The sequence below is a fragment of the Salarias fasciatus genome, chromosome 2, assembly GCF_902148845.1.
Source record: "Salarias fasciatus chromosome 2, fSalaFa1.1, whole genome shotgun sequence".
Classification (NCBI taxonomy): Eukaryota; Metazoa; Chordata; class Actinopteri; order Blenniiformes; family Blenniidae; genus Salarias; species Salarias fasciatus.
In genome coordinates this window covers 10,867,634-10,894,693 of record NC_043746.1, presented here as the reverse complement: position 1 = coordinate 10,894,693, position 27,060 = coordinate 10,867,634, and the positions used below count along the sequence as shown (strand labels likewise).

The 27,060-nt window shown below is 41.9% G+C and overlaps 1 protein-coding gene across 1 annotated transcript in view; it reads left to right on the top strand.

The window, feature by feature from the left end:
* frmpd3 (FERM and PDZ domain containing 3) overlaps positions 1-27,060 on the top strand; it is a 74,582-nt gene that overhangs the window by 4,864 nt on the left and 42,658 nt on the right. The gene's annotated exons all lie outside the window — the stretch shown is intronic.

The following is a 27,060-nucleotide window of genomic DNA, read 5'->3' as shown; positions in this document are numbered from 1 at the left end:
ATGTTTTGCTGAGTCTGTCCAGCCTCCTCCTGTCATGGTATTACAGCATCACCTTGTTTCCTCCTCCTCCTGACATAATTAGCTCAACAGGCTGCTTCAGGGCCTTTATCACTTCAACATAATCACACGTCATTTTGTGAATCGCTCGTGCCGCTCATCCTCCGCCACTCCGGGGTCGTTCTGAAGCCTTGCTGCTCGCCATATGCTTTTCCCTGGTGATGAGTTTCCTCCTACTTTCACTTGTATGGAGAGGGAAATGGCTGAACGAGTTAGCGGGAAATTCCGGAGAAACAAAATCTCAGCTGAACTGTGAAAGCTCTAAAGCCAAACTCTGGAAGTCACAGCCGTCTGCAGAAAGAGGCTCAGAGTCAGGAGGAGTGTGGAGACAATGTCTGCATGCTCACATGCAATTATGGCTTTGCGTGCTTTACTCACAAACTCGCACACGCACACAATAAAAAGACGAGCGTTATCACAACATCGCGGTGCTGTTGACTTCTTTTTCACAGGGTACAAACACAGCCAGAGGCTAGGAAGCTAATTACTTTATTAAGTGTGTTTTCATGTTCCCTGTTCTTTCACAATGCTGTTCCACAAGCTGCATCCACAGCATTTCATGTTGGGGAATTACAATGACAACCTGTCCGCCGCGTGTGTGTGTGTGTCTGCACTAAACAAAGAAAACAAATGGCTGCAGTGTTTTCAGTCACAACCCTACTTCCTTTTTCTCCAAACTTTATCACATTGGGTTGCGCTCCAACAACTTTCATTTGTTGACAACAAGAAACAAGAATATTAAAGGCGGCGTTGTATTGTTTGCTGTAAAACAGGAGTAAAAAAAAAACAAAAAAAAAACTCTCCGCTCGGCAGGTGAGGACAGCTTTAGACAAATAGCAAGGCGGGGAAGCTGCACACGGGGGTAAAACGCGGCGGGCAGAGGAGAAGCCACTGAGAAAGGACGGTCGACTACACTGCAGCCCCACCAGGAGGTTCTGTCACAGTGCACACTCCATGTGCACATGTGTGGGAACATAAAATGAACTAAATCTTTCAGTGCGGCTCGTCGTTCACCAAAGATACGGCAGACGTATTTGAAAACCGATACATTTACTTAATATTTCAAAGGAATTTAATGGACTTCTCTTACTCACTCTGTCCTCTGCTCTCCATTACTGTGATCGCCGTCCTCTCCTCCGTTTCTCTTCTCTGTTGTGTCGTGTCTTCCTCTACATGCAATCTCCCACATGCACTGTTGGACTGGTAGAGAGATGTAGCACAAGTTAAAACCCCAACATCTTTAGTTTTCTGTCATTGAAATTTTGCATACATTTCTCTTAATTTGCATTTAGTGGAAAGGCAGGGAGACGTACCACCGACTCCTCCCCACTTCTACTGAATCATGATCTTTGTTTTGGTTTGTTTTTGCCATAGCGGGGAGATCAAATGATTTCTCCTCGGAGTAATCAAATCAATTTCACCATCAGGACAGATGAAGCACATCTAATATCAGGAAATCTAAGAAATGCAGAGCTGTTGCTGCTCGTGTATTGAGTCAGAGTCACACAATTCACTGGAAAACAGAGGCACTGAGGAAAAAATCCTCGGGCTAAAAGTTCCCAGAGTTTCCAGTCAGGGTAATGTTATGGTATCGAACAGGGTGACAGTGATGAAGGAGATATTTATTGCAATTTTTCGATAAGAGCAGCTTCTTGTCTTTATTTTTCCAGAGGGAATCACACTGCTTTATGAAGAACGATAAAAAAAAACGTTTACCTAATTGATCTTGAAAGCATTTTGACTGAGATGAATAGAAAACACAACGCAACACTGATTCCTGGAATAACGGTAGCAAGAAGATGGAGTGAAAATTTACTATCTTAACTATCATACTTACAGAAGCAGGAAGATTTAATGCAAACATGAACACTGATGACTGCAGAAATCTCCCGGGGAAGGAAGCAACAGGCATTTGCCCACAATAGTCAACAAGGAAGCTCTTTTATATCTAAAAAGCGAGAGAAAAAGAAGAAGCATTTCCAGTTTGTTTATAAAGTTTTTTTAATATGTTGTGAACTTTTCATGACTTTTCCACTAAGCCAAAGGGAAAAAAATGCGGATTAGTGTTTATTAATAGATACGACTTTCTGCTGGTTCGGCCCACTTGAGACAAAACACATCAAGCAGTATATTTTCATTGAACCTGAGACTTCCTGTATTGATCCCACATGACAGCTGGAGGCGTGTACTTTGGAAGTAAAGTTACAATAAGTGTCTAACTACATAATCCTATCATCTGCTAGAGTCAGGGAAGACACAATTCTGTTTGAAATTAAAGTTCATATTAGTTTCACTGTGTTCTCACTAGTCATAAAATTTGAATTAGTCTTTATCTGAATCGATCCACCCAGCCTCCTGCTCTCACTCTCATCTCCAGCCACATGGTTTAGTGGCCATCATTGCATAAGCATAGAGCACCTAGTACAAGCAAGATATTACTCAATTCTAAACATTTAAATTGTTTTCCTTTTACAAGCTAATTACCTGTCTTTGGTTTTACACAGAAAATGAATAAGGGTCCGATCGAGATAAGAAAAAAAGTAATATACTCAGGAGGTCTGAGAAACAGACAGACGAAAAACAAGATGTACACACGGATGTGTCGCTGAAGATGATTGATGAGCTTTGTTTTCCTTCCAGCAGTGGAGGGAAAAACATCCCCGAGAAGTCGTAGAAGCTCGACGTTGACAGGCCATTTCAAGTATTTTTAAGATGAAAATATAGGAATTATATGAAGAGCGTCTCGGTGTCAACACACACACAGACAGCCTCACGTTGGGAAGCTTCTCTTGATGTTTTAATTGGTGAAGATTTGAGGATGCAGTATCTATTAGCGATAACCACTGGATGTGGATCGTTAGGATAACAAGCTGTCAGAACCTGAACCATATCACTCCTAAACCGGACCAGGTTTAGTGAAGCAGAGCCCCTCGGTGGTCCTGCTGCTTCAGTCACAAGTTTTGAGGAAACCAGAAAGAAATGAGTCAAAAACAAGACTAGTTCAGGCTAGTTACGTTGTTGAGGATTTTCACGCCTTTGGCTGCTTATAAAGATATAAACCAGCACTGAGAAGATCAGATACTCTGTTATATAAACAGCCACAAGCACGAGCGGAGCGCAGCAGATAGTTACTTTATTTTTGATAATTCAACCCATTGTGTGTAGAAAATACGGAAGGAATTATTTGCTGAAAAAATGAAAACATATTTCATAAACATTATAATGGCGTTTCTGTCGCAGAGGAAATCAGCAACAGAGGACAATTCCCTCAGCCAGACAGAGATGAGATGCTGCGATGCACATTTCTCATCATGATAACAAACAAATTAGTGGCAATCAGCCAAGTCAGCACACACAACGAGAAGAAAGAGAAAATGTTTCAACCAGCAAACACATGAAAAAAATCAACAAGCCTGAAAATCAATTTCCCAAATGGCTCAAAGGAAGTTAACACATGACTTTACATTTGGTTGCAAAACTACTCCTGATTAATGAGAGCTGAGAGCTCACTCAGTTACCGCAGACACAGCCAGACTTAGTCGTTCCTTCATAAAGATTCATTTTCTTAATTGTATTCATTTTTTTGTTGTAGGTGATTTATACTGTTTTGCAAAGGAACCCACATTTGAACCCAACAGGATGTTTGAGCTCTGACTGTACTTCAACACCAAACAGAGTCTGTTTGTCTGTTCTTTGCTTTAAAATGAACCAACAAAAGCCAACAAAATATTTAAACAAGTAAGAAAAGCCAGAAGGTCCCTGGGTGTAAAAAGGTGTGCAATCTTTTGTCTCAGGCTTAGAGGTAACTACAGAAAGTTACATCTTCACACTAAAACTTTCACCAAAAAGTCCCTCAGTTAATACACAATTGCTGTAATTACTTCAGAATCTAATAATTAAAAGTGAACTCATTCCGTACCTGACTCACTATGTAATTTTCCTCATTTCCTAAACTGATGAAACAATGTGATCATTTTATATAATTACCCCATATTTAAAGATTGCCTCACGTTAAGACCAAAGACAGAATCATTAAAATGGTGCCAACAGTGCAGAACTGTGCAGAAGCACTGCGGTCTCAAAGGACGGCAGCTAATGAGAAGGAAAACTCAGGAAATCTCCTGGTGCAAATGATTTGTTGGAGTACACAAGTCTGTGGATTCATCTCTATCTTCGGTTATTGTCTTTCAGTGGAGATTTGGGAGCTTCTTTGATGTGCTTTCTGCTACCTCCCTCAATCCGCGCTAGCAAAGATGAAAACCTTTCCTCATAATATAGAGATTCCCAGGAGGGGTGCACAGGTGGGTGTGTGAATGTCATGGCGAATCTGATGTGGAATTTAGCACAAAAATTCACATTTCTTTATGTTGCTCGACCTGGTGGGCCTCTGTGGTACTGTTCTTAACTGGTTCAGTTCTTTTCTCGATCTTTTTATTTCAGTATAGATACATGTTCCTCAGGAACCCATGGAATTAGGTGTGGAGTTCCCCAAGGTTCAATTTTAGGTCCCATTCTTTTTAACCTTTGCATGCTTCCTCTTGGGGACGTCATCAGGAGACACGACATCAGTTTCCATAGTTACGCCGATGATACTCAGCTGTACATCAGTTTCCATGGGTACGCCGATGATACTCAGCTGTACATCGGTTTCCATGGTTACGCCGATGATACTCAGCTGTACATTGGTTTCCATGGTTACGCCGATGATACTCAGCTGTACATTGGTTTCCATGGTTACGCCGATGATACTCAGCTGTACATTGGTTTCCATGGTTACGCCGATGATACTCAGCTGTACATCGGTTTCCATGGTTACACCGATGATACTCAGCTGAACATGGCCGTGTCTCCTGGTGACTCAGGGCCAATTGAAACCCTTTTCTGCTGTATTTCAGACATTGCGTCATGGATGGTAGTGAATTTCCTAAAGCTCAACCAGAATCCCTGTCCGCTCCAGGATGGATTTTAAGGTTCTTTCATTAGTTTTTAAACGTCTTAACAGCCCTGCCTCTTCTTATTAATCTGATCTGCTTTTACCATATCGGCCCTTGTGTATCCTGAGGTCCTCCGGTAGCGGCCTACTATCCATACCAAAAGGTAGAACTGAGACTGATGGTGAGGGGCAGGTGTCGGCGCACTCGGTAGTACAGTACTGACCCGCGACTCCTCCCAGTGTGGACAGCCCATTGGCGGCATTTTCCATGATCTTCAGTGCCATGCCACGACTGATTTGATTTGATTTATAGGTGGTAGGTAAAGACCAAACAGCAAAACCATAAAACTGCTTTAGTCTGTGTTGCTGTTACTGAAGTATAATAAACAGATGAAACCAACAAACAAAGGTGTGATCTACCTCACCTGTGATCTACTTTTCGCGCTTGCACTTTACTGAAATAATCACTGAAGGGGGTGAACTCTCATCCACAGAGAGAGTATTTTATTTCACACTAAAGAGCAAACTGTTGTTGGTTTTTGATTTGTTAATGAGTTTCTTATTACAAGAATTAAAGTTTCGAAATTTGTTGGGATTCAGAGGCATGCAGCCTACACAAGCCAACAACCACCGCATGTTGATGGTTTTGCACTACATTACATAGATATTAAATTTGAGGTTTATTTTAATAATTGATCATGTTTTAAATGACCCTTCTTTTGTTGGAGGTTTTTTCACCAATTCCAAGAACATGAAAAGCCGGTCACAGGCTAGATATCAATTACAGTTCTGAAATATTTAACTGTATTATTAAATACATGAAGGTGCTTTCCTCAGGATGTTTTGAAAACCTAAAATTACTGTAAAAATATTTTCTCCTCCAATTTTTGTGTGTTTTATTAAATCTTTTACAGATGACAGATTACAGTAATTCAAAAGTATTTTGGGGGATTTTTTCCTCTCAGTCTTGTTTTTGGTTTAAACTGTACATGGCTCAGCTGGAAAAGATTTATGTCTCACATTTCATCTGAACCAACACCAGCTGACAGGTGGATGCTTGAGTTGGCAGCTCCAGAAAAGCTCCAAACTTCCATCCGGCTATTCCTTTCTCCAACGTTATGCGTTGTGATTAAACTCACTTCACTGGGATTCAGTTGTTGGAAATGTTTAGTTTTTCCAGTAGCTTATGGTGACGTGTGTGTGTGTGTGTGTGTGTGTGTGTGTGTGTGTCTGTACTGGTCTTCCTGGGTGGTTGTCTGGGTTAAATAGTGTGAAATTCATGACTACAACTGATAAAAATCATATATTTGTTCTTTAAATCACACCATATTTTCGACTGACTTTGCCAAGTTTTATAACAATATCGGACAAAACAATACTGTAAGACGTTTGTATATTTTGAACCGACGCCTACATCATTGTCTTCTTTATTACATTAACAAAACTGCGATCCAGCTGTGAGGGTGTCACCTTTAAAGGCAGATTTATTGTGCGTTTAAAAACACAAATGCTCCCAGTCCTCCCCTTACATTCACGCGCATTTGTAGAATACACACGAGGCTGCAGAGGAGACGAGAGAGCGGGTTCAGCTCGGAGCCAACTGTGAGCAGGCAGACGGCGATATTTCCCTGCAGATTACGATGCGTCCTCGCATAAAGCCCGGCTAGATTCCGCAGTAAACAAAATGTATCTATGTACAAACATGAGCCTCGACTTGAACAAAAGCAGCAGATTTGTTGTATGTTGATGTTACTTTGTCAGGTCTGCTGGAAACACATTGAATGCTTGTGAAAACCAAAGAGTTTCGAAAGCCACACAGACAGGGTGTATTTTCATCCACCGACTGTTTCAGGGGTTGTAGATTTCAGCCCACAGGTCTGTTCGCGCTCTCACTCCATTGTGTGTGTGTGTGTGTATACTCATGCATGAGTACGCACAGCAAGGGCAACCCACGAGGAGTTATTACTGTAAGAGAGACTCTGCACACATACCCACACGCACACACAAAAAACTTCAGCGACACCGCGGTTGTGTGGGGCTGCATTCATTCTCCTCAGAGGAGGCTAATTTAAATTTTTAATGGCTTCAGACTCTTTGAGGAAAATAGAGAAGTGCCTTTGCCCGATGCTCATGAGCCTGCAGGCTTCACCACATCCCACTTCTTATAACCCCCAGGGAAGGACGCAGCCCAATATTAACATTTAATGTAATTGGACATGCTAAATGTGGTATTATGCAGAACATGTTCTCACGTAAATAGCACTCCGCCATGCATGAATGAGTGATTTAGGCTGAAACTCTGGAGCTCGCTCCCCTCTCCTTCACCAAATGTAACTCTGAACACTGCCATAAAGCATGTTTGTACTCAGATGGCAAATGCAACGCCATCCATTCATCCAGCTGACTGAGGTCTGTTAATTCAGTCTATTCTTTAAAACTGGCAACATTTCCATGGTAACTAAATTTAATTATTGGATCAGTGCTGGGATTGAGCTTCTCTGACTGTCAGGTTTGTGAGGAAAACCGCCAACATTCTTCACATTCTGCATTCTCTTTATTAGATACTGTACATCTACCAAATTGCTCCTATCGTGGTTTTTCAACACATGATAAATGTGAGCAGTCAAGACGTCTGTCACATGATTTCACATGATCGAACATTTTAAATTAAACTTGATTCTTCAGTAGAAATAGTAATTTGACCTACTGCATTACACTTTTCTCTCACACAGAATTAGCAAATCAAATGCTGTGCATTACTGTGATTATTATGCTTTAACACAAAGGAAGATGCTAAAGAAGAAGTAAAATATGAAACCGAACCAAACTAGCAGATAGTAGTAAAACAGGCACACATTCATTTATGCAACGTCATTGCAGAGCGGCAGCCTGGTCAGAGGAGCCCAACTGTAATCACCAAAATATTCAGAAATATTCTCATTTCTATCAGTGATACTGTCTGTACTAAAATCAAAAACTAAGAATAAAGCATAGGGTGCTGAAGGTCTGATCAGTAAAGATATACTGAACATTTGATCATAAAAAAAAAAGACTGAATCTCTGAGGTTTTTTTTTTTTTTACATCGAGACTCTTAAAGGACTGGATCTTTCATGTCTTTCAGGAAGAGAAGACAGGTAGCAACTTAATGCTCAGGCAGTTTTTGATGCTTGCTTCAGGGATTCCTTGCTCCTGTGCTTTCAGTAACAGTGAGTTTGCACAAAGTTTACCTTCATGAGATAAAAAAAAAAATAATACACCTCCTGTATTGAGCTTAATCAATGTGAATTATTCAGATGAAGAGGGTATCTGTCAAAGATTCCCCGGTATAAAAACTCCCCTTTCTGTGTCTGACTTTGCTTGCAGCAAAGGCAAAGAAACACAAAGACGTATTGTATTGAAAAGACAGTTTTGAAGATAAATTCTTCATCTGACAAACTGTCAAACTTCATACTAACTTTAAATAAAGTGTGTGGAGTATTTCTTCGCAAGAAGGGGACTGTGGAAGTCGTCTCCAGTGAATGCCTTCATAAACAAGAGGAATTCTTCATGTGGCCACTTGACTTGTTTGGAGAAAAACTCTGAAAACCCACATTTAGATCCGCCAGCAGTTTTAAGGCATTCTTCCACGGAGACGGCGACAGCCTCCCTCATCTTTAACCCAACGCCTAATGCTAATGCTGGACTTAACTTATGCTAATGTGTGATTTGAATTTAAAGTGAACGGTTCAAATCTCAAATGGAACCCAAATCCCAAAATGATTCTCTGGGAACTTGTCAAAGTGAAGAGTTCAAGAAAAGTGCCAAGACTTTGTAGTTTTGTTTTGTTCTTTATCTTGCCACAGTCAGGGGAAACTTTAGCATCGTATGGTTCACAGTATATAGACACACACACACACACACAGACACACACACACACAGGAGGACCGTGAGCGAGTCATGCAGGAATTAGGGCCATCCTCCTCTGATATCTTCTCCCTCCTGACATTAGCTAATGGTTACCGCCTGGCTGGAAGTCTTTTTAGTCTGATTTATAAAAAGCAGAATCACAGTTTATCTTGAGCGGGAATTTTATCGTCTTCAGCTGATCGCGGTTTTGCGTCTGCCGGGCCCCCCTGCTGAGACGAGGCTTTCGCCTGGTTAATTAATGGTCTGCAGGTAATGGGGGCGGACCGGACTTCAGAGGGCACTGGAGCGCATTCTCCGGAGAGGGATCGGCCGGTAATGAAGGGCGCTTACCCCTCCTGCCAGGAGAGCGGAGCCGTGATTAAAAGTCACTTGGACTTTCCTCTGATCAAAACAGATTCATCAAGATTCCTCTCAGGCGTTTTACCGACGCGCTCTGCAGCCGTAAATTCACAGGTTGTTTTAAACCCTTCCATCACCGCTCGCCTCTGTGTGTCTTAATTCACAGTGAAAAGAGAAGAAACCGGATAAATCCTTAAGATGACAAACTTTCACTCTGGTATCAGTGAAGGCGTGATAAAGCACCACTCTGTGAGCAGTGATGGTGGAAGTGGTTTTCATTTAGCGATTCCCCGGTGGAAAGCCTGGATTCACACCGATCCGGAGCTAATGGCGTGCCATTCGTCTCGGGAATCCACTCAGGGCAACACCTTGTCCCGACAAATACGCTGACAACAGCATATCACAGCAAATACGGAGGAGAAATAATGAAGTTACTAATGAGACGAAGCAGTCGGAGTGAGACAATCTGCAAAAAGCCTGTTGGGATATCTGTGTATGAAATGTGGATTTGCTGCAGGAATATCTAGTTTGGGATAAACCGGTTTCATCCAGCTGTCTTGCGTAGCGCCCGCTTTTTCAATATGCAGCTAAATAATTTCCATGAACATTCTTCCAAATCAATCAAGCAGCGATGCGGTGGCGAACGGCGAACACTGTTCGTCTCTCCGTCGCCGTGAACAGTAAAAGGTTGCAGACATGCAGCGTGTCGTGTCAGCTTTAATTTGTCATGAAAAATGTCACAGCCATCACTTCAGTCAGCGCGCCGTCGTCCGCTTTTCATGATTCTGTCTCTGCGAACCAGCATCGCTGCTGAATATGTTAATTTCGTTCCAGTGTGTTTTTGGGGGTTTTTTCTCTCCGGTGACCGAGTTTGAAGAAATTTTCATAAAAATGTTCTTCTCATTCATAAAACATCTTTTCGTCACATATTGAATAATTTTCACACATCCGTTTTCAAAATCACTCTTTTTCCCCACAATTTTTTTTTTTTTTTTAATAAAAACCATGACATTTAATCAGCATCCACCATTTGAGAAAACTGACAGTTTCTTTTCCTAAATTATATTAGATTTTTATACTCTTTAATTATTTATTTCACCTAGAAAATCAAAACACTTCAAAAACACATATTTGATTGAACAGCTGCAGTATTCCGTCAGTTGTTCAGCCGGTGGTTCAACGTTTCTACCGTGAGCTTCATTTCATTATTCTGGAGCTTTTCATCAAAACACTTGATCTTCAACAAATGATGGGCGCTGAGTGGTTTTCACAAAAGAAAAATAAGTTTTCTTTGTTTTGAGGTCGATGAAAGTTTAAAGGTGATGTTTGAGGTGTTTTCATTTAGTTTAAAGCGTTTCATTCACTGCAGTTCTATTCTGAATATTCAACAACTTCTTCTCACAGAACCCGTTTGCATTTTGATTTTTCCTTTTAGCACACACACACACTCACACACACACACACGTCCAAGCTTTACAAGATTTTAAAGATTGCATTGCATATTTTTTCTGACTTTAAGACAAATTCTTGGACTTTAACTGTTTTAGTATTTCAGAGGATTCCTTCTGATTAGTTTCGTTCAACTGTTTTACAACTCCAAAAACACTTGAAACTGTAATTATGAATCAGAGAAAAACACAATTTGCTCATTTAGAGGAAAACGCTGTGTTGTCGTGGAGGGAGTGAAGCCTCTCAACCTCTGAGAATCTAAATGGCGCTCTGGCCAGCCATCTGGCGCTGCCGCACTTGTGAGAGTTGGTGAGAATCACAGGAGTTTTACTGCACATCTCAGTTTACGTAACAAGTGAATATGTGAAACAAGCTGAAGATGGTGGAAGATTGAAATGACTGATTCATGAACCCGTTTAGCCGGAGTCGCGTCTTGTTGCAGTTTTTCTCTTCAGTTTGCTGGATTTCATCAGTTAAACTGTGTTTCCATGTTCCACTGCATTTTGCATTCAGATCACATTTTTAGATCACGGTGACAGCACACCTTCCTCTCCAGGTGTGTGTGTGTGTGTTTGTGTGTGGGCTGCTGACAACTTTTATCTCTTCTTGCAATTTAAGACGTGAACACAACATGTGGCCGATCTGACGGAGCAAAGGTGCTGCTTCCAGCTAAAAGCTTTAATCTCTCAAACGCCTGGTTCGGTCGGACGAGGCCGGGAGCCGCGTTCCTCTCAGGCTCATCAGTCTGGCAGACAGGAAGTCGGTACGGGCCCCTGCAGGAGCCCTGGAGCGGCGCTGCACGTCGCGCACCGCCTTTCATACCTGCTGCACTTGTGCAGGCTCTGCAGGAGCGCTCGCTCCTCTGAACGTGAGCATGTGGATGAAAGCCAGCGGGTATAGTCTCTCTCTTTTTTTTTTTCCCCCCTTCTCCACTGCACCAAAGCGTCATTTTGATCATTTATGATGCAGGCGCAGATAACAAGCACACCTTCCATCCAGAGGGAGCGCTTTCAGCTCTTCTGAAAAAGCTGCATGATTGCTTTGAATGCAGCTCCTATGGCAGTCTTTTGTCAGAGCACCGGGGAGAAACTGACACACAATCCCTGTGTTTCCACCCGAGCCGGATCCTGATGTGTGTTTGTTATCGGTTTGTGCCGATCGTCGTGTGTGTGTGTGTGTGTGTGTGTTGAGTGGATTTCTTACCGAGCTGGCTGCTGGAGCCTGCTATGACAAAAAAAAAGCTTGTGGCTTCAGACAGACAGATGTTCCTCTTCAGATAAGGATCTCAGCATAGAACATGGCTGTGAGAACAAAGCTGTCTCCTGCGATCACGCTCCCTCCGCAGACCCAACCTGGGGAACACTTTGAGCAAGGCACCGTCAAGACCCATCTGATTGGAGTCACGCGGAGTTAAATGATTCATGCATTTATGACACTTTCTATTTTTAGATCCACCACACTAGCTGTTTGAAGCTCGTGGAAAAAAAAAAAAAAAAAAAAAAAAAACACGGTTTGCAGACGCACCAACTTATTTGTCTTGTTTTTGCGGATTTCAAAGCCCTCGGAGATGAGAGAGCGGGGAATCTGGCAGCTGGCGGAGTGGAGGCTGAAACTTCAGAGCCACGCTTAATCTCCACCTTCGTAGCTAAATCGTCCCCAGCAGCTGGGAGAGGAGGACCCGAGCAGGTGATTACCGCCAGCAGGGGCCAGGACGAGGCCCCATCATACCGAGGAGGAGGCCAGGCCCGGCCGCCCTGAATTACAGGCCAAATGACACCAGTTGGAAAGTCGTAAACACGTTGGCTCGCACGTACGCCGACAGAAAGGCACGCGCGGCGTTTAGCATTCATCTCTCTTGGACTGACAGCTCCAGGGCCACTTCGAAGGAGAGCTCCCTTTCCGATAAGTGAAGGGGAAATAGGTGAGGGTTTTCAGAAATCTTCCCGGGCCCCAGCTGACAGGCTGGCCACCCCGCTGTGATGCATGGAGAAGGCGGCCTTAATGCGTCTCACCGCCTCAGGTTTTCACTCTCAGAGGAGGCCGCAAGGCTAAAGCGTGATGGAAATGCAGCGGGAGCGGGGAGGAAATCTATTCATCTGAAAGGGTGCAGATACACACCTGAACAGCGCCATCCCTTCCCAAAAACACACAAACTACAACCTTTAAAGCTCACAGAAACACTGAAAGCAAAGATTATTTACCAGCAAATGTTTCCACTCATTAATCTCTAATGTAAAGACTTGCGTTTTTCCCATGCACTTCTCCTTCCCTGCATAGTGATTAAAACAACTCCAGCAGCACACTGACTGAAAAAGTGAAAGTAAAAGTCTTGATCTAAGTGAAGAGGAGCTCTTACCTATCATTCAGAGTGAAACTCACTCCATTTCCTCTAAAGTCACACCCACACTGCTCACTGTTTGAGTCCCTGCATCGTACATGTTGGATGAATGCAGAATATCCAGTGTTTGGAAAACCAAACATCTGATTTTTTTAAGGAGATTTTTTAAAAACTCAAGCAAGAAAAGCCAGTTGTTGGCCAGTAACAACTACAGGTTTTCACTATGAAATACAGAAGCTCAAACACATTTCTGCAATCAGCACGTCTGCAACCTTGTTGCATCATTTCACTTTGTACAGTGATTGATTTTTAGCAGCACGTGGAGTTTTAATCTCTTTTAATAACAGCAATATCATTCACTCATTAATATTTATCTGGTTTAAATCGTTGCTGTCAACTCCTGAAGTTCAGCTTGTTGAACTTGTTCAGACCAGGTAACCAGTAAGTAATGTTTAATTTTACATGTGTGGAATAACTGTAGTAGGCTACTTTATTCACAAAAAAATAGCTTTATATTAGTGAAATATTTCAGTGCTTGCAATTAAAAGATTTCATTTTCTTTTTCTTTTAATTCTTATCTAGTTGCATTAATGGTTTTATGCAAAAATAGGTGTGTACCGTGACCTTTGTGTTGTCCATTTTACGAGGCTCCCTAATTGCCTTTCAAAGACAAAATGTGCAAAATGTTTCAGAAACGAACAAAATAAATGTCTAAAAAACCATAATTGGTTTTCTTATATTAATTTATCGCCTCAGGACTCAAATTCAACTGGGTTCTTTTGTTGGAAACAACTGAAGAGCAGAGAATTAAATGTCTTGCAGTTTCATCTGTTTACTGACTTATGAGTACTAAAAGTGGGATATTTTATAAAAGAACAAACTTTTTTTTATCATCTACATGTTTTTTTCTCTGCATGTAACTATTACAGTAATATATTACATCAAATATTGACAAAAAACTGATAAAGAGCCTAAATGTGTTGTATTTATTAAACTCAGGGGAAAAGACTTTCCATATTTGAGCATTATATTATCATGTTGTATGACCACACCACCGTTTATTTTTAGTGTCAAACGGCTCCATAAATCTCTATAAACGTCGGTGTTCCAGTGTTTCAAAGCCAAGCATCTCAGACCAGGGAACATACACAGACCTGACAGCCGGAGATTTGCAGTCAAAACTGGGACCGAACAGATGAAAAGGGCAACTTTGACATATTGACGCAGAGTTGGGGCCCCGGTCCGCTCCGCTGCCACTGATCAATGTTCACCTCAACCTCCAGCATTTCAAGCCGAGCGCTGTCCCGCGTGCGCCGGTTCGATCCGCCTGCTTTTCCCACCGTGCTCACAGATAAGCCAGGTTAGCTGGGATTTGTGTCCGTACTCGTGCCTGTTCGGTGGCGGGGCAAAGCCTCGGCGGGCCGGCGCAGGTGCTTTTAATGATCTCGGTTTTTACGGCGCTTCGTAAAGCATGACGTTAAAGACGCATGACAAGGCTGCTGAGGAGGCAGAACTACGCGGCCCGGCACCACCTCACTTTCTAATCAAGGCCCGCGTGAGCTCCTCCCAGTCGCTCGCCGCAAATTTATGGTTTTCTACTGGATGCAAGGAGAGCTGCTTTGCATGCATTGCCCATGAGCCCCTCGGACAGCATCATAGATCATAGGTTTGTTCACTGGTTTGTAACTGCATGAACTACGCAGGTAAAAAAAAAAGAAAAAGGAAAAAAACAGCTGATTCAGCCTTTTTGTTAAAGGTTGTTGTATCAGCAGCTTTTTTTTTTTTTTAGGTTTTAACCTAAATAACCATTATTGGTTAGTATTTGTCATATAGATATTCAAAAGAAATCTTAGGAATGGAGGCTGGACTCAACTGGTGAGAATCTTACAGGACTTCGATGTGCAAACATCATTAAGTCACTTATTTTTAGGAAAAGATAAAGGTTTGAAATAAAATATGAACTGTTATTAACTGAAGCTTATATTTACACGCATGCTGTTTGACTCAAGACACGTTTATTTAGAAATGAGATAACGTATTTTTTTCCTCTGAGAGCTTACTGAGAAAAAAAAGACCATGAAAATAAAGCTAAACTCTTCATTTATCTTTGGTTTAACAGAGGGCTCAAATGGCTTTCAAGGGTAATAATCCTGCTATTAATCTCAATGGCCAGCCCACTGCTGGCCGATACGAGGCAGTTACACCAAACGTTTCAGCCTGGTTGCCCCCGACAGACGAAAAGGTCAGAGAGATTTCAGGAACCAAAAGAAAATGTGCATGCAATTTAACTGTTCTGCATTCAATTTTTTTTATTTTCTTTCAAAGCAGCAGCTTCACAGCTTTAATAATTTTTCAGTGGACGTTGGTCACGGTTATAGATCAACCTTTCACTGTGTTGGAAGGGTACAACTGACAACTGCATCTGCATTCATCCAAAAGTTCACTTTGCTAATGTTTACGTGGCAAGTTTGAGCCGTCGGTTTAAAAAAAAATGCATTTGCTGTCATGAACATCAGCCTAAAAAAGGATCATACTGCAGCTGTGTTGGTCTTGTACAACAATATGTGGAAATATACGTAGATTCCGTAGATCTGATCAAAATATAACACTGAATATGTTTTACCAACATTATCTGTGAGCATGTTCTGTCTCCTAATGATTTATACTGTGATGAACACGGGGACGCCGTGTACCAGCAGTTAATAAACAGAAACTTAAATAAACACAAACACTCGCTCATCATTAAGCTCCTGCTATTGTTGTCTGACTCTGTGGCCTCACACTTTAGTTACAGCTCAGCAAGAATTAGAAGTGATGCTGAAACTTTAAATGCAGCCTTCATTCTTCACTCACCCTAATGCTGAGCTCTCTCGGCACAAACCGTTTCGTTTAAGATGGAGAGCGGCGCTCTTTGAGTCATTAAGTCCTCTCGGTGCGTCAGCATATGAAGATCTCTTCAGAGTTATCAGAGGGGATACATCATCTCGTTGAATCGAGAACAATTTCCTGACATGGAAAGCAGAAGCCTCTCATTAACTGCGGTGCCAGTTTGTGTCTCATGCACCTCATTTCCACATCCCGCTATGGATCCAGCCATTGTGCCGCATGTGCACATTTCTGAAGAATCGATCAGTGTTACAATAAAGCAGAGTTCAGTTATAGTTCGATGTAGACAAGTCGAACAAAGAGCGAACTCAAACCAGAGGCCCTCTCACTGTGAGGAAAGAGTGCTAACCACTACACCACTCTCCTCTGTTGGAGCAGCGTGTTTTTTAGAGCAGTGGGCTCCGTCGCCTGCAGCTCTCCACCGAGCCAAACCTGCTATGATGCAACGCTTTCACCGCTCCCCCTCCACACTCCACTTTTAAAGAGTTCAAGGCGGCGAGTGGCCTTTGAAGCGGCGCGTCTCAGGTTCCAGTTTATGTTACAGACTGATCATTGACAACTCAAAGTTCCAGCGTACAGTGTGTCAGTGGGCCGGCGTTCCCCGAGGAAGTGGGCCAATCTGAAGGCTTCTGGATTCCAGATGAATAATTCAGTTTATTTTGCGGTGCATTCAGGTGACGACGACCAGATTCACATCAACCATCAAGCGGCGTTAATGGAGACAACGCAGAGGTTTCCGCTCATCCAGACAGACGCTGTGTAAATAATCCTGCCCTCCCACCAACACTGCTATTGTTGCTATTTGACAAAAGACTTGTTGGGTTTAGCTCATCCTCCTCCGTCTCTGTCGCCTTGTGCTCCGCCATACTGCTATGTGAATAAGTGTCTAGTTTGTCACTATTCTGTCAAACACTTTTTAGCGCTTCTGAGCATGAAAGTGTCAAGTTTTTTTTTTTTTTTTTTCTGATTTATTCTGCATGCTTGGCTTATTTGGAATTGTTTGATTAAAACTGACATTTTGTCATCAGTCAGCAAATTGTGGACAAACAAATCATCCAGCTCTGAATATGTAAATATGTTATTTATCACAGTGTTTTGTGTGTATTTCTTATGTGATGCAGCAGAGCATATTGACATTGAACTAAATGGTTTCTAACTTAATTTTGCCGTCTAACGTGATGCTCCAGCCTTCTAATATTTATAATATTAGATATTTTGTTCTCTCAACAAAGCAAACCTTTTCCCTTTAAAATACAAGAAAATACTTCAAATCTGTCTATCTATCATGCTATATTCTGCAGTGGAACAGCGTATAACAGATTCAAAATATATTTTCACAAGACAGATGTATAAACTGTGAAAAAAATCCATGCTGCTTAAAATCAGTAAAACCAAACTAAACTTCACCGTCAGTAACACTCACAGTAATTAAATGCATGATAACTATTTGAAAAAACAGGCCGTTTGTAATCAAAAACACTCTTTTTTTTTTCTCCTTCCTCCCATCAGATTATAATTGCAAATCACTAACAGAGGACTGTTGCAGCGTTCTATACAGCGCTGCCTTTTTGAACAGCGCCGTAAAGTACAGCGTGAATAATAGCCATTTTCTCAGCGCAGAGTATCTAAGTGGCGGCGGCGCGTGGGTGTATTTTGGGCACTGGTTGACATTATAAGAGAAAAGGGGGAGAGTGCAGTGAAAGACGTGATTAGTCACAGGTGTGCTGGCTGCTGACGTAAACTCCTCATGAACGCTCATGTAATGAAGGACGGATTCCAGAGCCGGGATGAGTGGGCCGCAAAGACACACTGAGGCAATCGTGGACTGGAAAAAGAAAAAGAAAAATCATCCGGAGCGCGGGCAGTTATGTTTAGTGCTTTTTTTTACATTTCGCTTAAAATCATGCTGGATGTACAAATAATGAATGACAACCTCGTTTTTTTCTTCAATATGCTGCCATTAAAGTGATTGCCCTGCACAGAACATCAGAGATGGAGAAGGAAAAACTGTGCCAGCTGGACGGGAACTACTTTTAAGAGCACAGCGGAACACACTCCCTGATCTGACAGATAAAAGGGACACTCCCAAAATTACTTTTATTAGACAATGATTGATGTCACCCTTGTTCAGATATCTGATGATATGAGTACAATGATAGTTATCAAAGATCATTCTTCATAATGAAACTGTTTGACTGGAGTGAATGTCAGTGGTGGTAATTACAGTACAGCAGCACTGACTCACTCTGATGCCTATCAAAGCAAATCTTTGAGAATCCTAATTGAATAATATGTTTTCCAAGACTTCCAATTTCTAAGATTTCCAAGAATTGTGCATTAAAAATAAATAAATCAAGATAAGTACTGTTTCACTATTGGATCGTTGAACCGCTTCCCTCTGAAAGAAAAATGACTCTGACAATCTATTTAAAGCTATAAGAACGACTAAAAAATGTTTGCTCTGATAAAAGCCATTTTGGGTAAAGATTTTATGTTAGCGTCAAGACATATTTAAGAAGAACTCAAGAGGATCAATACTCCTCTTCAGTTCGAATTAGAAAGTGACCAAAGAAGCGACGCACGGTCACAATCATTAGAGCTGCTTCCCCACAGCAAAAAGACTCCAAAGAACAAATCAGTATAATCTTCAGTCATCTCCATTAAACTTCCAATAAGAGTAAGAAAAACACCGGAAAGCTCTCAGAGTTTGGGTTCGGTCGAGCGGAGCATCAGACGAGCCTGTGTGGTTTTCCTCTGCAGACATCCTGCCTTCTGATCACATGTATGTTGAATGAATCGGCGAGTCTGAATTTCAGCGTGTGTGTCGTTGATCGTGTGTATTTTTGTTGGTTGTTGGGGAAACAGCCGGGCGGCCTGTCCAGGAGGCGCCCAACCATTTGCCAAGTGTCAGACGGGTCAAGTCACCCTCAACCTTCAGCTGGGTGAAGCGGCTGTGGAATATGAATGAAGGAAGGGATAGAAGTGGATCGTGTCCTTCACTCGATTCCCTCTCATTATCCAAATGTGTGTTTTTTTATATATATATATATACGAGCCTTTATTTCAAAAATAGCACTTCATATCTTTTCTGCACTCCTTTGATCCCAAAGTTCTTATGTACACTTTCACTTTTCAGTAAAATAAACAACACAAGCTGGGAAATAAATGTGGTCAATGAGGTGTAACAGATGCATGAGAGGAAACAGAAATGCTCCTGATTTAGGACAAACTCAACACAAAAACACTAAAGGTGAAGGTGATGTTTTGTTTTGTTTTGGTTTTTTACAGACCTGTTTCTAAATAAGTCTCACTTCAGTGTTCGTACACTTAAAGAAACAAGCATCATTCTGAACTGAGGAGGCCAATAAGAGCTGTGTATTCAAAGTTTCTTTGAACTTTCACTCCGTGGAAAGTCATTCCTGTTTTATATGTTCATAAAAACAATCTGCTGATCAGCCAGCGAAGCTGCTTCCCAATACGCGTTTTGGAGGTGTTAATTTGGTGCTTTGTTGTTGGCTGCATGACAGCTTAACCTCCAGTGCGTTTTGTGCGATTGTCAGAGCAAAACGGAGCCCGACTGTTTCAGAGAATAAAACGGCCACGAGGCGAGGACTAATCAAATCATGTTATCATGAACTGAGGTTGCTGGCTCAACCCAAGTTAAAAATTATCTCGGTAATTCTGGATAATTCCAATGACAAGCAAGTATCAGGTGTCCCAAGACTGCAGCCAATTTCACCTTATCTCTCAGATGTGCAGGGAATTAGAAATCGGCAATCATCCAACCGCCTCTCTCTCTCTCTCTATCCCTCTCCCTCTCTCTCTCACATGCATGCACCGTAAGGACCACATTAATTAGTTGCCCACCTTTTCTATTCTCTGATCTCCTTTCGGCCTTAATTTTCCCTCTGTATGCTTTAGGTAATCACGTATGATAGTCCTGGGGTGTAAACACCGAGTTGTAAAGTAAATCATCGTAATGAGCCGAGTAAGACGTTGTGAAAGATGCCCCGCAGTGAGAACAGTTCCAGTTCAGCCGCTGTCGCCCGCTGCGGAGCGGTGTTTAAGTTATCCTTCCGAGCGAGGGTACTTAAAGGACTAATGAAGTACATGGTAAGAGGAGATACGACAGTGGTTGTAGTTTATCAGATTGGCTGCTGCTTCATCATCTTTTGTCTGCGACTGTTAAACAAAGGGCAGCGTACAAAAGCACTGTCATCCCAGCGACACCAGTCGAGGCGGTCCAGGATCTGATAATTCCGTTCCACTAGGTAATCCTATTTAATTCAAAAGCGAGGGGGGGGGGGGGTTTGAAGGAGTTTCACATGGCGGGAAGCTTCTGGAGAGTGCTTGTAGTCCCCAAATGTATATTTTTACAGTACTTCTGCAGCCGCATGAAGGGGATAACAAGGACATCGGATTATTAAAGCTATAATGTTCGTATATTAATTGGCAGGATCACTAAATGCTACCTCCTTAGAAGATTTCACTGACAGTGGCAAAAAAAATTGGCCACCTGCCAATAAACATAAAAACTAAAGTGTGGAGTCAAAGTAATGGCAGCATTAAGTGTCTCTCTGCAGACTTGCAACGTTTTGCCAATCTCTCTCTCTCTGGTTTCTTTCAGCTGTTGGTAATGCTTATAGCTGTAATATAGCTGATGTGAGTCGCCATATATCTCAGACAGAGTGGCAGCGACCAAACTTTGATGATTTAAAGTCGTCAACCATGGCAGTTGCGGGTTTAGTTACGGCATTTTATCTGGAAGTGTGTTTAGCATCAGTGGGATCTCTTCCAAGCAGACAGGACATGAGTCAGGGCTAAAGCTGTGCTTTAATTCTGAAACATACGGAAGGAAGGGCTGAAGGGCGGGAGGACGGCGTGAGCAACAGAACCGCAGGTGATGGAAATCAAAGGGCAGAGGTCAAATCACACGAACATGCAGGGTGGAAGAAGATGTGCCGATAACAAGGCAGGGAAAAAAAAAAACAACAACTCAGATCCACATTAAGGCTCAGTATTCCATCAACCACAGCTAATCTACATTTTATTGATCCTGCTAACTTTATTTATGTATTTGTTTAAAGAGAAGGAATGTATTCCACCTCCGAGTGAGTGGAAAGCCGTTCGCTCCCCGCCTGCAGTTTGTAATCTGTCATGGAGGCAAATGCAAGCTCACCTAAAATTCCAAATGAAGGCATGTGTATGAAACGAGTCAGTGGGAGAGGAGATGAAGATGCTGCTGTTATCTTAGCGCAGCTGGGAACGGGATCGATCGGGGGCGGTAAACATAATAGACCCTGGAGAAGAAGCAAAACGGTTTCACAGGTGAGCCTCATCCAAATATAGAAAATGAGCAGGTAGTGCTGCAGCCAGTCTAATTGCAGATATATTTCTTTTTAAGGGGCTTCTTGAGGACAAAACGAAACACATTTTACAGAATTTGTCAAAACAGTGAGCAGTTTTCATATTCAGGAGATATAAAAACGGTAAAAAAAAAAAAAAAAACCTTCATCTTGATCCAGCGGGCTGCGTCTTGGTCTTCGGCAGCTGGCTGCTAATGGTCTGTGGTTGGGTGTGTGTCAGGGAGTGTGTGGCGAGTCTGTCGGACCTCGTACGCTCTGAAAAGATGCCTGCTGCTGGAAAAGGGGTCAGTGACACCGGTGACAGTGACAAGTCTCGCTAAATGAGCTTTCAGATGTAAAATGCTCTGTAACAGTGAAAGGAACACTTCCAGTTTCCAGATTTCCACTGAAAACACTGCAAGAGAAATGGAATATTACCTCCAGAATGTTGCTTTTGCTTTTGCTCATCTATTTCTGATCTCACCCCCGTTGTCCCTTCAGTGATGTGATGTGTGGATTTCACCTTGTCTGAAATCAAGAAGCTACTTTTTAAATACAGAGAACTAATTCAAGTTTGCTGGAATAGTCCAATAAAAATGTCCGGGATGCATCTGGTTCATTTTGTAAGACATGTGGGGCAAGAAAAAATATTTGAATTTGTAGAATAATGTGAGCAGCTTTAATTATATTGTGTCTTCTTTGTACATCACCCTTTAACGATGGAATTGTTCTCCGTCTGCCAGCAGAATGAGTATTGTTTGTTAATGTCTTTTTTCAGATAGTGGGAAGGCTTCAGGTTTTATGTTTATTATCAATAAAAACTATTTCAGCAATAGAAATATGCTCTTTTCTTTATAGATTTGGTGGAACTGCAACTTGTGTTTTGTTCACGAGAGTTTGACACAGAAAATGATTCCTCTAACATCACGGCCTCACGATGAAGATCTACATCCAGATGTAAATGTAACAAGCACATGGCTGGAATTGAATTTCTTTACAAACAGGTTTTTAAGTCCATCCCATGCTTGTCTACATAGTTGGGATTTTCCTTATTTGACCTTCTCTGTGAAAAATCCCTCATGGTTATGGTTCCTTCATTGTAACTATTTAAAAAAATATATTAAATACGGGTACAATATCATTACTTTGATCATATGCTACAAATAAACATTGAAGATTGATATTTTTATGCCTTGGAGTAAAATCAGAGTGATATAATCGAGGCTGAACATTCCCCAGCGCCCCATTGCATTACTCAGCAACACACAGACACACACACACACACACACACACACACACACACACACACACGCACACACACACACAAAACAAAACAACTAAACACCTCAAAGGTATAACACCACGAACCAACAAGAAAAAAAATAATAAAGACCCACAGTACCCATAATCCTCATGCTGTGTTCACTGATCCCTCTGATCAAGAGGATCTCATCTTTTATAAAAGCAACTTTACAGACATCTTGTGTCTGCTTTACATGAACTTATTTTTCTCCCTTCTGTCTGATCTCGTTTATTTATATCTCTTGTATCTTCCTTTTGTTTTTTAACTGGGGTCAGGGAATTTAGTGTTTAATTTCCTTCATCTAACTTAATCGAAGCTGAGGTCTTATCCTCTCCTGGCTGGTGAGAGTAAAGGTACATGTAGGGATGATTCTGCTGCATTATGTATTCCAAGAATAAAGAGAAATTAAAAGGCTAAGATTCTGCTTCATCCACAGGCCATAAAGTATATTACGATGAGAGAAGTTGGTTTATTTCCTTACATCATGGTGGCTTTATTCACGGCCCGTAGCCGTAGGCTCAGATAAAGTCCACTCTTTGGCCCCCTAATTTCTTCGGACACTCGTGGCGTGTGCAGATTGCAGACCTGTCCACCTCTGACTCCCACAGCGACTGGGAGCAGGCAGCACAGGAACTCTCTGGGGAGTAACTATCTTAATTAGCAAGTATTCCTGTTTCCAAAGCAAGGCGCGCCACAGCAGAGGGCAAACCGAGAAAAGGCCATCCCGCAGGTTCCATTAAGAGCTTAACTGGGTTAGGGGCTCGCAAGAACATCTAACAGCAGGGTGATCAAAGACAGAACACAATCAATGAGTACTGTACATGTACACACACACACACACACACACACACACACACACACACACACACACACACACACACAGGCAGGTCTGCACAGGAAGAAACGCACACACACAGAACTGGAGTGCTCTCGTTGAATTCAAACCATTTATGCTTAAAGAACAGCTGAGCCTCTGAGATACCGCTGAGTGTGGACACTTTAACAGGTTTACCTTGGCTATCCAAGTTCAAAAAGTTTTCAGTTTTATCTATTTTTGCATGCATCCTACAGTTTTATCTCCCACAGCTATGTTTTCTAGCAAGAGAAGAAGGAAAAAAAAAAAAAGCCCAAGCCCCTGCTCTTATGCAGGGCCTTGGAAGGCATTAGGATGCATATTGACAACACAGGACCTTGAGCAATTACAGGCCTTATCTCCCAGCCTGACAAACAGTCCTCTTCATTATGGGCTTTTAGCTGACACCTTGCCTCAGCCTTTCCCATTGAATCATCTCTGCTAATGCAGAAAATGAAATGGCTGAGAGGTTTGTTGAATATATCTGGATTGTTTAACCATAATTTCCATCCTTAATAGTCCTTTTAAAGCCATCATTAGCGGATGCAGAGAGTGACAATTGAAAAAAAAAAAGCACACTGAGAGAGGAGGAATAAGTAATGTGTTAACTTCTGATTAAAGGCAGGATGCATAATGGCTCGAATATCTTCAGGAATGTGACAATGATTGGAAATGAACTGGGTTCCTTTACAAAATGTATTCTATTAAAAAAAAAATCAATAAAAGACTCCAGATTATATTATTGGTTGATTTTTTTTGCTTTGGATAAGTTCATACATTGCTCGGTATTATTGTAAAATGAGTCTGAGCTTCTTTCATATCAGAAAAAGCTGTCATGAACTGTGTGTCTTGGCTTTGGAAAACGCTTGATTGGATTTTTGGCTGCAGATGGCTTGTTGCTACCATCCATGGTGCTGCTGACACATCTCCAGTTGGCAGGCACTGTAAACCTAACATGATTCATTTATTACAAAGAAAAGACTCTGATGTAAGACTACGAGCGTCCCACTATCAATTGTATAAAGGATGTATCTTTTTTGTTTTTTCCTCTCCTTACTATGATGTCTACACACACACACACACACACACACACACACACAAAAAGACCTTGAATTTGGTTCGGATTCCCCACTTCTTCATTATTTTTCTTCTCTGCTGTCCCGTTTTTTTGGGTTAATATCAAGGCTTAGACCCACAGGCTAATGACTTCTAATTACTGATGATGACTAATTGTACCTGCTATGAGACATTTCATGACGTTGCCATAGTAACACAGCAGGTGCCATCTTAGTGGGCGTAGTGTTGATATATGAATGCTGTGTACAATATGCTAACCATTAATTAATTACGGCAAACTCAGAGATAACTGCACGGACCTGAAGAGATGCTTCAGATTATTTCCCACCTTCGGGCTGAAAACTGTCGGCGCCGGCGTGCGGCTTTTTGCAGTTACAGTATCAGGCGTGTCTGATACGATCAGCCTTGTAAGAGAGCACGGAATCCGGGATGTGTTTGCTGCGGTCACAGAAATAATCCCAGCGGAGAGGTGAGAATCAGGAGGCAGGGAGGAGAAGGTGCAGACAGACAGTGTTTGCGCTGGGTAAATAATTGGGCGTCGGGGCGAGTCTGCGGGTTTATGGGAGGAGCCGAGAGCGTGGAGGACGTACGGGAGGCGATGGCCGGTCCGGAGTGGACAGAGGTTTTGGTGCTGTTTGTCGAACAAAGAAATCAGATGAGACGGAAGACAAAAGGAGGTGAGGTTAAAACTGAGCGAAGACAAAGAGATCTGGACCAAAATGAGGGTGCAGGGAGAGCAGCAGCCATCTAAACATTATTATATCAACCAATTCTCACTGTCTGATATGTTCACATGCCAGTGCAGCAGGGAACCAACGAACACAGAAGCACTTTGAACGATCAGTCGACTAAACCTGGAACGAATTATAACTCCGTTGATTTAAGCAAATGTCTTCTCAGAAGGTGGAAATGTTGCAGCAACAAAGAAATCTGTCAGGGCTCTTGAAGAAAAGGAACAAATAATGACGCTCAGGCATCTGTGACTGTTGAGATACAGCAGAATAACAGGAAATTACAGAGAACGGCACGAAGTCGACTTTGTTGGAGAGGTCGTTCACTTCAAGGCAAATCACTTCACCTGAGTTTAGTTCGTCTCTCCGCTCTGCTTGTAGTTTAGTTTGAGGTTCTGTTGTCTGACGGCGTCTTTGGCGGTCCCCCCAAAAAACAATGACTGATGATAAAATGCTGCAACCAACAAGTCATTTCTGTCCTGGTAATCTTGACTCGTCATCTTTCATCGCAGAAAGTCATTTGATCCCAAAACAATCAAATCTATAAGATGAAAGCTGACTTTGAATTTGCAGGAAATCCAGCCTCTAATCGCTTCTGAGCCCTCTCAGAAGAGCTTTTTACTAAATGCTTCATTGGATTCATCAAATCTCTGTACTGATCTGACTGAATTTGCTGGGAGATATGCTTCTATGAGTTACAGTGACACAGAATTGCCTGAACCTAATCCCAAAGTTAAACATATGTGTTATCCTAACAGATTAAGACTGCTTCTGTGGTTATACCTGAATGTGACCTTCAGGATCGGTGTGTGATAAAACATTTCCGCTATCAAATAGAGATTTAATGTAATCCTTTAATAAATGTCAGAGGCAGCAGACGTAGAGCTAAAAAAACGCAGCATCAACATGAGTCCAAACATACAAGATTCTTTGTAATTATAAAATAAAGTCAGTTACAGGGACGGAAGCTTATTCTACGACAGTAGTTCCTTCATGAAATACAATTACTGAGATTTGTTTTACCCGAGACAGCACAAGCATTGCTATCAATGATACAAATGTGGATACTGAAGTCAGGATTTTATTATAAAAAAAATAAATCTCATAAATGTGCATGAAAGCATAAAATATGTGAGGAAATGTTTCTGTTGCAAAAGGCTTTTAGTGTGCGATTTGGGTGTTTATCTATCAGAATATAGAGGTTTTTTTTGCTTATTTTGTGATATAAATAAGAGTACATAATTGACGACCTTTTATTTTCCTTTTGGGTGTAATCAATAGTTTTATATGACAGAGTGAAAACATTGTGACATTGTGAAATGAGGTTTTATAGCGAGCCCGTTGTTCAGCTGTCAAGTTGCCAGCGTTACGGCTTTGATTCACTCTCGTCAGCCTGGCGGTGTCATTTCGGGCCAAACCGGCGGCTATTTTTAGCAACGAAACCCTAAAAAATTCAGCTATAAACTACTTGCTCTGCAACAGACAGCAGGCAGACACGGTGATGGTAAACACAGCGGAGCATGCAGGAGCTGCAGCGCAGCAGATTTCCCCGAGGAGCTGGCTTAAGAAGTGTGGCCTTTTCACTGAAACGTGTGCTGCGTCCAGAGACGCGGCTCCAGATGAATGTTCATGTTGCTCTGTGTCACTTGCTTGTGTGAACAAGCAACTGTTTGCCAACAAAATGACGACAGTGACCACGAAGGCGACGACTCCCGGGGAGTGAGTGGACAGCGGCGCCAACTCAGGCGTAAAAATCACATTCAGAAAGGCACTTTGGGAGAGAATATTCCAAATATGTGAATGGATTTCTGGAATATTCCACCAAATGTTCACCAGATTTGT